Raw genomic sequence first — 10,560 nt, 5'->3', positions numbered from 1 at the left:
GCGGCATGAATAAGGGTGCTGTCCACCTCCAGAAAAATGCCAAGGCGAGACTTCTAATCCATGAGCAGGAAACTTTCTCCTAAATTTTTGTTCTGTGCTGATGGCTTCCAGACAGTGTACTGCCTTTCAAACTCGGGCCAGGTAATATTCACAAGAATAGGTAGAACAAGCGTTCTGAACCATTCTGGGCAACACAGTGACTCAGTGGTTATCACCGTTGCCTCACAGTGCCAGGGATCAGTGGTAGATTCCCACCTCAGGAGACTGCCTGTCTGGATTTTTGCATATTTACCCCGTGTCTGCTCGGGTTTCTTCCAAGTTTTCTGGTATCCTGTCACACTACAAAGACGTGGAGGTCAGGTGAACTGGCTATGCTAAATTGCCCATAATATTCAGCGATATGTAGGTTAGGTGCATTAGTCAACGGTAAATGTAAGCTATTAGGGAAAGATAATGTGTCTGATTGAGTTGCTCTTTGAACGGTCAATGTGAACTTCTTGCGTGGAATGGTCTGTTTCAACACTGTAGGGATACTATGCTTCTATGAACCGACTCCTGCACTATCTTTCCTCCACCACACCCCCATCTGAGTAACAAATCATCTTGTACGAACAGTTTCAGTGGGAACCAAACGATGCAAAACCGCTCAGATGCTCTGACTGGCCTTCCCAGACACTGGTCATGCTGGTCACAATCTCAACCAGCGAGATCCACCATTTCCCCAACACCGAGCCAAAATGAGACAGCTAACGTCACAGTCAATGCGCTGTTTTGTTGTGTAGATATCGCTTCCTCTTTTCTCTGCAGCGTCCTGATACAGAGTGAAATCCAGTTCATCTGAACACTGAGTCCAATGCTGCAGTTCATTATTTCTATTTCTTCTTCAATCTATCATTCATGCGGTGTCAGGATTGATTCTGACTGAACTGACCAATTGTGATGTCCATTCATTGTTTACCAGGACATTTTCGGTTTGGACTCATACAATTCCGACTTGGAAGGATTTTCAGACGAAGGAAGAGGAGTGAGCCACTCATCCCTTTCAGTTTGCTCCACAATTTAATGAGATCCTGACTGATTTGATCATTCTCAACCGAACTTTCCTTGTCTTGTTATAGAGGCAGTTGTAGTTGTTGTCACTACTTTTCTTCCACTCTAAAGGACGCAAATGCTGTACTGTCATCCACATTCAGAAAGGTCTAGTTAAAGTATTGTAGGCTCATACCTTGGTGGCATTTGGTTCTCCACCATGTTATCTCAGCAGTTTCTGTTCTGGTTACAGACAGTCAGGGTTTGCTCTATTGTCTCGCCTCTGCAGGGAGAGTCTCATCAGAAGATAAGATCTTGGACGGAAGGAGGCCATTCAGCCTGTTACATGATATAATACGATCGTGATTGATCTCGTCACAGCCTTAACTTGCCTGCTCATGCCCCATGAGCCCCTGAACCCATTTTCAAATAACATCTATCTTTTCCTCCACGTTACTCAGTGATCCAGCATTCCATAAATTCCATAAATTCACAACTCTCTCTAAGAGAAATCATTCATCCTCATCTAAATTTTAAATGACTACCACATATCCGAAAACCAGGACCTCTCGGATTAGATAATTCACACAAGGAAACATACTCTCCACGTCTACTTTGTGAATCCCATTTAGCATATTATCCACCTCGATTTGTTCTCCTCTCATTTTTAAAACACTAGGGAGTATAGGTCGAGTCTACCCAATTTCTCTGCATAAGATAATTCTGAGGTCTCCCCAGTGGGTTTCCCTTGTTAATTACTTAGCTTCAGGATTATGAAGCACATGAAATAAGAGAGAAAAATATCTGGATAATCGCAGAGTGAATGCTAACTATGTTGAGATTTGGTTCCCACTCTAGATCGTGGTAGAAGATATTAATTTGTGCATTTGTGTTTCCCTCTCTCCATGTGTGAGTCCAATGTCTGTGTCAAAAAACACAAGGCAGAAGAGCAGTTTGAGAAGATTTGGCCCATCAGGTCAGCTCTGTCATTAAATTCCAGTCTTGCTCAAACTCGATCTTAATGCCATTTTGCTACTCTTCTCTCCATACCCCTCATCATGTTTATTCCTAAAAAAAAAGCGATTTCTTTCTAAAAAAAAAAGACATCTTTGACCTGGCGTGCACAGCCTTCCATCCGCCAAAAGTAAGAATTTCTCTTAATCTCAGTCCCAAATGTGCTACTCTGTATCTATGGGCGTATGACAGAGAATGTGTGAAAAGAGAAATTGTGTAAGAGCAAGGGCATGTGTGTGGGAGAAAACGTGTGGGAGTGAATTCATGTCTAAAAGAGAAATGTGTACGTGATACGGAAGGAGATGCAGAGAGTGCATGTAAGAGAGAGAAAATGTGCATATATATGTGTGTTTGTGCGTGTGTGAGAGAGAGTGACAGAATGTAAAGAATGAGTGTGTGAAAAAGTGAAAATGTCTGTGTATGAGAGAAACAAGGTGTGTGTGAAAGAGTGTAAGTGGCTGAGTGAGAGAGTATGTGAGATAGTTACAGAGAGAATGCGCCAGAAGCTGAGGGCGAGTTAAAGAGAATGTTAAAGGGATTGTGAATGCGTGCATGAGTGAGAGTATGTGAAAAGGGAAATTGTGTGTATGAGACAAACAATTAAAGAGGCTCCGTGAAAAAGAGAGAAAGAGTGTGCATATGAGCGAGAGTATGCATGTGTGCGAGGGGGGATTAGCAAGAGTACGTGCAAGAAAGTATGTGTGAGTGTGCATTAACGTGTGTGTGAGACAGATGAAAAGTTTGTTAATGTATGTAGGTATAATGAGGGTGTGTTCCTAAAAGATGGAAAGTGCGTGTGCAAGAGAGAGTTAGGTGTGCATAAAGACAAAGTGTGCATGTGTGTATGTAAGTATATATGTGTACGTGAATGTATGTGTAGATAAGGGTTGTGCCTCAAATAAAGCCTGCAGCTTTAGATTGGAAAAGCCTTTTCAAATATATTAGTAAGTGCCACCAATGCTGGCGAGACTTTCTCACCTCAGCCTGCTGTTAGCTGGGACCGTGAACTTAAGTAGTGACTATGCTCACCCACAGCCCACATGCACTCACCGTTCTTTCTGCCAAAGGCTCCCCTGACTGCCTCTGCTGGTATCTTACAAACGTTTCCTTGAGGAAGTAGAGATAGTTCATTTTGGATGACATGGGAAAGGACAAAGACTCCACATTCTCAGAATAAGCTGACTGTCCATCAGGCAGACGTTGAGATTTGGAGACGGGGTAGTCAAGGCTGACTGAAAACTTGTCGATATTAGGAATGTTGTAAGCTGGATGGCATGAGTTTCGTGTGTGAGAGAGAGGGAGAGACAAAGACAGAGAGAGGGAAAGAGAGAGAGACAGACAGAGACAGAGACAGAGACACAGAGTGAGAGAGAGCGAGAGACCTGTACTGGGAAACAGGGCAGTGATGGACACCTCTCTGCAAGTTTCCTGTTTGTGAACAAAAGTATGCTTTCCCCGGCACAGCATGTGTCTTACACAGTGCAGCCACTAATTATATTTGTCAGTTAGACTACACTAAGGTATAGAGTCCAAGTCACCTAGTTCTATTACAGAATCACGTCAGGCTTACTGTGCTTAATTGAAGCTCAAATTCTGGGACAGCATGCTGTCTCAGTGGTTAGCAATGATGCCTCACAGCACCAGTGACCCGGATTTGATTCTTGCCTCAGGCAACTGTCTGTGTGGAGTCTGCATCTTCTCCCCGTGTCTGCGTGAGTTTCCTCCTACAGTTCAAAGATGTGCAGGTTACATGAATTGACCATGGCAGATTGTCCATAGTTTTAGGTGCATTAGTTAGGGGTAAATGCAGGGTAAGGGAATGGGTCTGGGTGGGTTACTCTTCAGAGGCTCGGTGTAGACTTGTTGGGCAAAATAGCCTGTTTCTATACTGTAGAGAATCTATTCTTTAAAAAAATTACAGAGGCACTCGGAAAGTGGGTTTCGTTGAAAGGTTTATTCTAGAACTGGGGGGTTAGAAGAATCAGGAGAGAGTGTCTAACTTGTTTGAGACTCTTAAAGTGCTAAGGATATGATGGAGTGGAATGTTTTATTTCTTGAAAATAAAACAATGTCAAAGTTGATCAGCATCACCCAGTCATAATAAATTCAGGCAGTAATCCAAAATGAACTTCCTCAGGCAGGGAAATTAAAAGACTCGCTACCACTGGGAGTGGGGCGAATGAGCCACACACCCATAGGGAGTAGGGGGTGAATAGGCTCACGCTCGTATCGGCATTGGTTGAGGTGAATGTTATTGATGTGCGATCCCACGCCATCATTTAATGTAATTCTTTTTGATTCTTTCACAGGTGAAAACTATCCACTGCTAAGACTCCCTTTTCAATGTTCAATAATGAGGACAGTCATTTCATGATGCCATTTCATGTTTATTCAGAACTGCGTTATATAGTTCACAAATGCAACATGGTCATTGTCTAAAAGGGATGTTGGTCCACATTCTACCCAGATCTCGAGTTTACACACAAAATACTGGGGCCAATTGCAGCAGAAACCCCCCACTCACCAAACTGAACAAGCATTTCACTCGCTCCTGATGCCCTTTAATATTCATGTTGTTTCTAAATACTGTTTTGCTGCAGAAATTACATTGCAAAACTAAAACAAACATCAAAATGCCGCATGACTGACAGCGACTGATCCGGGTCATCGTTTGCCTCAGAGCTAACAGTCGCTGGCGCTGATGGCGTTGAGAAGAGGCGAGTTCAGTCAACCGTATCTCACAGTGTAGGAATACCTGTAGCCTTTCCTCCAGTCAGTGGCCGGGTCTGTCAGGTAACTGCTCAGCCTGTAGCTTTGATCGCTGTCCAGGGACACGGGACTTGTGGTCACCCCGCCGTCTGTGTTTTTCCCTCCTACGTTCCAGAGGATCTGGCTTAAAATGACTCACCAGACAGGATAGAATCGCTGACCCCGTGTGTATTTGATTTGGCGAAGGAGGAAGCAGAAGGACAGAAGGTTTCAGATCATTACTACCGACGTGTGGGGAAAGAGAGCAAAAGATGATTAAATGTACGAACAAAAAAAACACTTTGACCAATGCATGAGAGGGAAAATTACGAAACATGTAAGAGTCTGAACTGTGTGCATAGGGACAGAAACTCTAAATTATTAATATATAATACTCTGACTTCATGTATTAGTACGCATGAAAGACAGCATACTTAATGCCTGACAGTCTGACCTATGTGTGTTTGAGAGACACTGAACACGAGACGGGTTTATTCCTATCTATAACGCTCTGACATATATGCTTAGGTTTGTGTATGAGAACGAGGCAAGAGAGAATTAGTGGCATATTACACGCTGTCCTGTATGTGTGAGTGTGTGTTTGAGAGAGAATACTTAATAGGAAAATCTGATCTCTGTGTATTTGCGTGTGTTAGAGAGACAGGGAGAGGATGAGAGTTATTAACATAACTATCTGATCTGCGTGTGAGAAATGATTATTAGTATATATAAAACACTTTGACTAGTATGTGACAGAAATCTTATAATGGTTCCCGCAGAAGGGCCACTGGACCCGAAGCTTTAACTCTGATTTCTCTACACAGATGCTGCTAGATCTGCTGAGCCTTTCTAGCAATTTATGTTTTTTATTAAGACATACGATAAGACTTGCGTGTGAGAGATATAATTATTGATGTAAAATCTGATCTAGGTGTTATGTGTGTGAATATGAGAGACAGAGAATTACTTATATCCATAACACTCTAATCAGTGTGATTGAGTGAGACAGTGAAATATTAATATAACTCCGACCTCTCTCTGTGAGTAAATACTTGATATAATCCATCTGACCTGTATTGTGACAATGAATTATTGTTGTTGTAATTTCTAATGAGTATTAGTGTATATGTCAGAGAGAGGGAGACAAACAGTTACGAACCTAAATAACACACTGACCTCTGTGTTTTTGTAAAACAGAGAATTATGAATATAAGTATGACTCTAACCTGTGCCTTTTTATGAGGGAGAACTATTAATATAAAGGAGACCTCTGTGTGTGCATGTATGAAGGGAGTGAGGTGAAATAGAGATAGAGAGAGAGAGAGAAAGAGAGAGAGAGAGAGAATCATAAGGACAATTAGCACACTGGCGTGTGCGTCTGTGTGAGAGAAGTATTAATGTAAGATTGACCTGTGTAGTTTAAAGAGAATTTTGACGTTAGTGCTGATCTGTGTCCTTGTGTGTGCGTGATAGAGAGAGAGTGAGAGAGAGCTAGGGAGACAGGGAGAGAGAGAGAATATAAATTGCACGCTGGTCTATTTGAGTGTGAGAGAATTTTTGATTAAATCTCGGAGCTGCGTGTGAGATGTGTATGAGTGAGAGGGAGAATTGTTAATCTGCTTAACACACTGACCTGGGTGTTTTTGTGAAAGGAAGAACTATTAATATATCACTGACCTGCTTGTCAGAGAGAAATCTAACAATGTCTGACGTGTTTGTCCTTGCGTGTGAGCGTGTTCATGTGTGTTGGGGAGTGGGTGAGAGAGATAGAGAGAGAGAATTGTTGATATAAATAACACTGGCTGCTAAATATTTATGTGAGAGAGAACATTTAAGCGACTGCTGGACATGCACACGGATAGCAGTGACTTGAAGGGTGCGTAGGTTGTAACTTTTTTTACATTAGGACTAAATCTCGGCACAACATCGAGGGTCAAAGGGCCTGTTCTGTGCTGTACTTTTCTAATTTCTGTGTTCTATGTTCTAATGATTAATGTAACACTGACCTGTGTATGAGAAAGAGGGCAAGAGTTAGTAATATAGCTATATGATCTGCTGTGAGAATAAACAGTGTTATGTATACTCTGACCTATGTGTGACAAATATTAAGATGATCTATCTGACGTGCGTGACAGAGAGAATTAATGATGTACGCTTTGTTCTGTGTGCATATGTATCAGTATGAGAAAGAGAGAGGAAGAGAGAAAGAGAATGAATTACGAAGATATGTAGCATTCTGACTGGTGTGTGCGCGTATATGAGACAGCCAATTACAAGTATAACATTGTCTATGTGTGTGTGTGTTGGGGGGGGGGGGGGGGGAGAATTATTGATATGAACCATTTGACCTGTGTGCATTTGTGAGTGAGAGTATTATGATTGTGTGTGAGAGAATTTTTGGTAGAGTATCTGACCTGTCTTTATGCATGTGTATGTGTGAGTTTTTCAGAGAGAGTAGGAGAGTTATTAATGTAAAGAGAACTAAAATATCTATGGGTTTGCGTGTGAGAGGGAATTATTATGTAACTGTGACCTGCATTGTGTGTGAGAGAAATGTTTTACAACCTCTGAACTGCGTGTTTGTTAGAGATTGGGAATTATTCACATATATAACACACTGACCTTTGTGTGTGTATGTACGTCAGAGAGAGAGAGGGGGAGAAAGTATGATCGTTATGTCTTTGTTTGAGAGAGAGATTGGGTATACAATACTGATCTGCGTGTCTAAGAGAGAGTTATTGATATAATCTTGACCTGTGTTTGTGTGAGAGAGAGTTATTAATATAGTCTCTGATGTTTGCATTTGCGTGAGAGATAATTACTAATGGCTCACCGACCTGGATGTGGGAGAGAATTATTGATAAACTCTGATGTGTGTATATTTGCATGACAGAATTATTAATATAAATGTCACACTGAACATTCTATGCATTGGGGTGGGGAGGGGACCATTCAGAGTGGTAATGTAAATAGATAGGTCTGAGATTGTATCCAGTAAGTGTTACATTGATAATTCTCTTTCTCACAAACAAAAGCAGTTCAGAGACTGTATCAGTAATTCTCTCTTACACACACCACTCAGAGTTACGTTAATAGTTGTCTCACTTAGAAACACGCACAGGTCAGACTTTTAATTGCTTCAATCTTTCTCTCTGTGCCTCTCCGTCTCTCATACAAAGGTCAGCGTTACACGAATGTTCTGTCTCTCACACGCATACAGTCTCACAAGTGTTTCATGGATGTTAATACTTCGCTCTCTCCATCTCTCTCTCTCCCTCTTACCTCTCTCCCACCTCTCTGTCTGGTCCCCTCCCCACCCCAATGCATAGAATGTTTAGGTCTGAGATTGTATCCAGTAAGTGTTACATTGATAATTCTCTTTCTCACAAACAAAAGCAGTTCAGAGATTGTATCAATAATTCTCTCTTACACACACCACTCAGAGTTACGTTAATAGTTGTCTCACTTAGAAACACGCACAGGTCTGACTTTTAATTGTTTCAATCTTTCTCTCTGTGCCTCTCCGTCTCTCATATAAAGGTCAGCGTTACACAAATGTTCTGTCTCTCACGCATACAGTCACACAAGTGTTTCATGGATGTTAATACTTCGCTCTCTCCATCTCTCTCTCTCCCTCTTACCTCTCTCCCACCTCTCTGTCTGGTCCCCTCCCCACCCCAATGCATAGAATGTTCAGTGTGACATTTATATTAATAATTCTGTCATGCAAATATACACACATCAGAGCTTATCAATAATTCTCTCCCACATCCAGGCCAGTGAGCCATTAGTAATTATCTCTCACGCAAATGCAAACATCAGAGACTATATTAATGGTAATGTGAATAACGCTTTGACCTATGTGTGTCTGAGAGAGACAGAATTACTAAAATATAGATAATATCCTGACCCGCTTGTGTGAGAGGGGATTTTTGTTATAATCTCAGACCCGCGTGTGTTTTACATTTGAACGACAGATAGGGAGAGAGAGAATTATTAGAAGCCCTGACTTGTAAATGTGACAGAATTATTATTAGAATCTCTGAGATGTGCGTGTGAGAGGGGATTATTGTTGTAATCACTGACCTGGATGCATTTTTGAGAGATGGGAATATAAATATATCACTGACCTGTGAGTGTGCGAGGCCGAATTACTGATATAATTTCTAATCTGTGTGTTTGTGATAATAAGAATGATTAATATAAATAACACATTGACTTGTGTGTGCGTGTGTGTGTGTGTACACGCGTGCACGCACATGTGCATGTCCATCAGTGTGTGTGAGGGAGAAGGGGACAGAGAGAGAGACTAACAGATAGATTAATATAAATAACATTCTGACCCTGCGACTGTCTGCATGAGAGTGAATTATTCATGCAACACTGACCGGTACGTGTGAGACAATTACTGATATAATCTCTGACTCATGTGTGTGCACGACAGAGAATTTTAAAATAAAAATAACAACAATTAGTAATAAATATAATATGATGCTGGGTATTCCTGTGAGAGAGCGAATTATTAATGTAAAACTGACCAGAGTGTCACACACAGGAGAGGAAGAGAGAGGATCATTGATGTAAATAATACTCCGATCTACGTGTGTCTGTGAGACGCACAGAATTATGAAAAGAATGCCGAACTGTATGTGTGAGAGAATTATTGATATATACCGTACTTTTACCTCTGTGATTGAATGAGAGAGTGAGAGAATTGTTTTACAATACTGAATTGTGTGTGCAAGTTCAATTTGTTGTGAAATGTGTCAAATTGTGAATTAGCGAAATTTGGAGAACTGAATCGACACTGAAGGGATAAAAATTGATTTAATCTGAATGATAAAGAGAGACAAAGCAGAATCATTTACTGTGAACAGACAGAGCGGTCCCACCTCCGAGGATGAACCACAGAGGAGCGTTCCAATGCTGTGTCCCACCAAGGACCCAACCAAGAACTGCAGGCGGCGAAGAGGAAAAGTATTAATAATTTGTCTTTTTCCACATTGCACCTTTCTCGGGGAAATGAGAGGTATGTGGGTAAGACGTATGCGCAGACTAGATAGCGATTCAGTAATCCCTCTCACCTCTGAGGACCCTGACGGCGCAGGGTTTAATCCAGACACTAACATCTCTGGAGATCTGACTGAAAGCCCTCACATTTCAGCTGGGCTCTGCAGGAATTTGCACAGTGAGGATTGCTGAAGATAGTGCTATGTCCTCATGTAGTGATGTTTCAGACGCTGCTGTCAATTTGAACGGTTCTGAACCCTGAGTTATTGTATTGGTCTGTCTCACTGTGATAACCAACTGAGCTATCCCACACAGGACAGTAATTGATGGAAAAGTCACCGGAGACCAGGTTTCCGATGGTTAGGATGTAAATGTTACTGGAGGTGTCTCGAGAAGGTTGGAAATTGTCAGTGAAGCCTCTGAAAATGTCATTATCGTGCTCATACCTGATCACCCAGACCGGGGCTTCTCCGGGACTCTGTCGGTACCAGAGCAAATCGCAGCTGCCAACAAAACCGTTCTGCATCGCACACTTCAATCGGGTGGTCTGACCGGCAGAGACTGGGTCAGGTGATGGCCTCGGATTGAGGACAGGAACAGCCAAAGTGCCTACAACTGCAGTAGTAAAACACGCAGATTGAGAGATTTTGCCAGCAGGTGTGAAACAGTACGGCGTGGGTATTTAATGGTCAGACATTAATCCAGAGCAATTTCTGACCTGTTACATGGAGCAGCCGAGCCGAGCAGCAGATACAGCAT

The 10,560-nt window shown here is 41.9% G+C and overlaps 1 pseudogene; it reads right to left on the bottom strand.

Annotated features, from left to right (window-relative positions):
- Positions 1 to 4,725: 4,725 nt before the first annotated feature.
- LOC122542060 lies at positions 4,726 to 10,560 on the bottom strand (annotated as a pseudogene).

The sequence above is a fragment of the Chiloscyllium plagiosum genome, chromosome 39, assembly GCF_004010195.1.
Source record: "Chiloscyllium plagiosum isolate BGI_BamShark_2017 chromosome 39, ASM401019v2, whole genome shotgun sequence".
In the NCBI taxonomy this organism is placed as follows: Eukaryota; Metazoa; Chordata; class Chondrichthyes; order Orectolobiformes; family Hemiscylliidae; genus Chiloscyllium; species Chiloscyllium plagiosum.
Note: the sequence above shows the minus strand (reverse complement) of the source record. Positions and strands in the feature narration are given on the sequence as shown.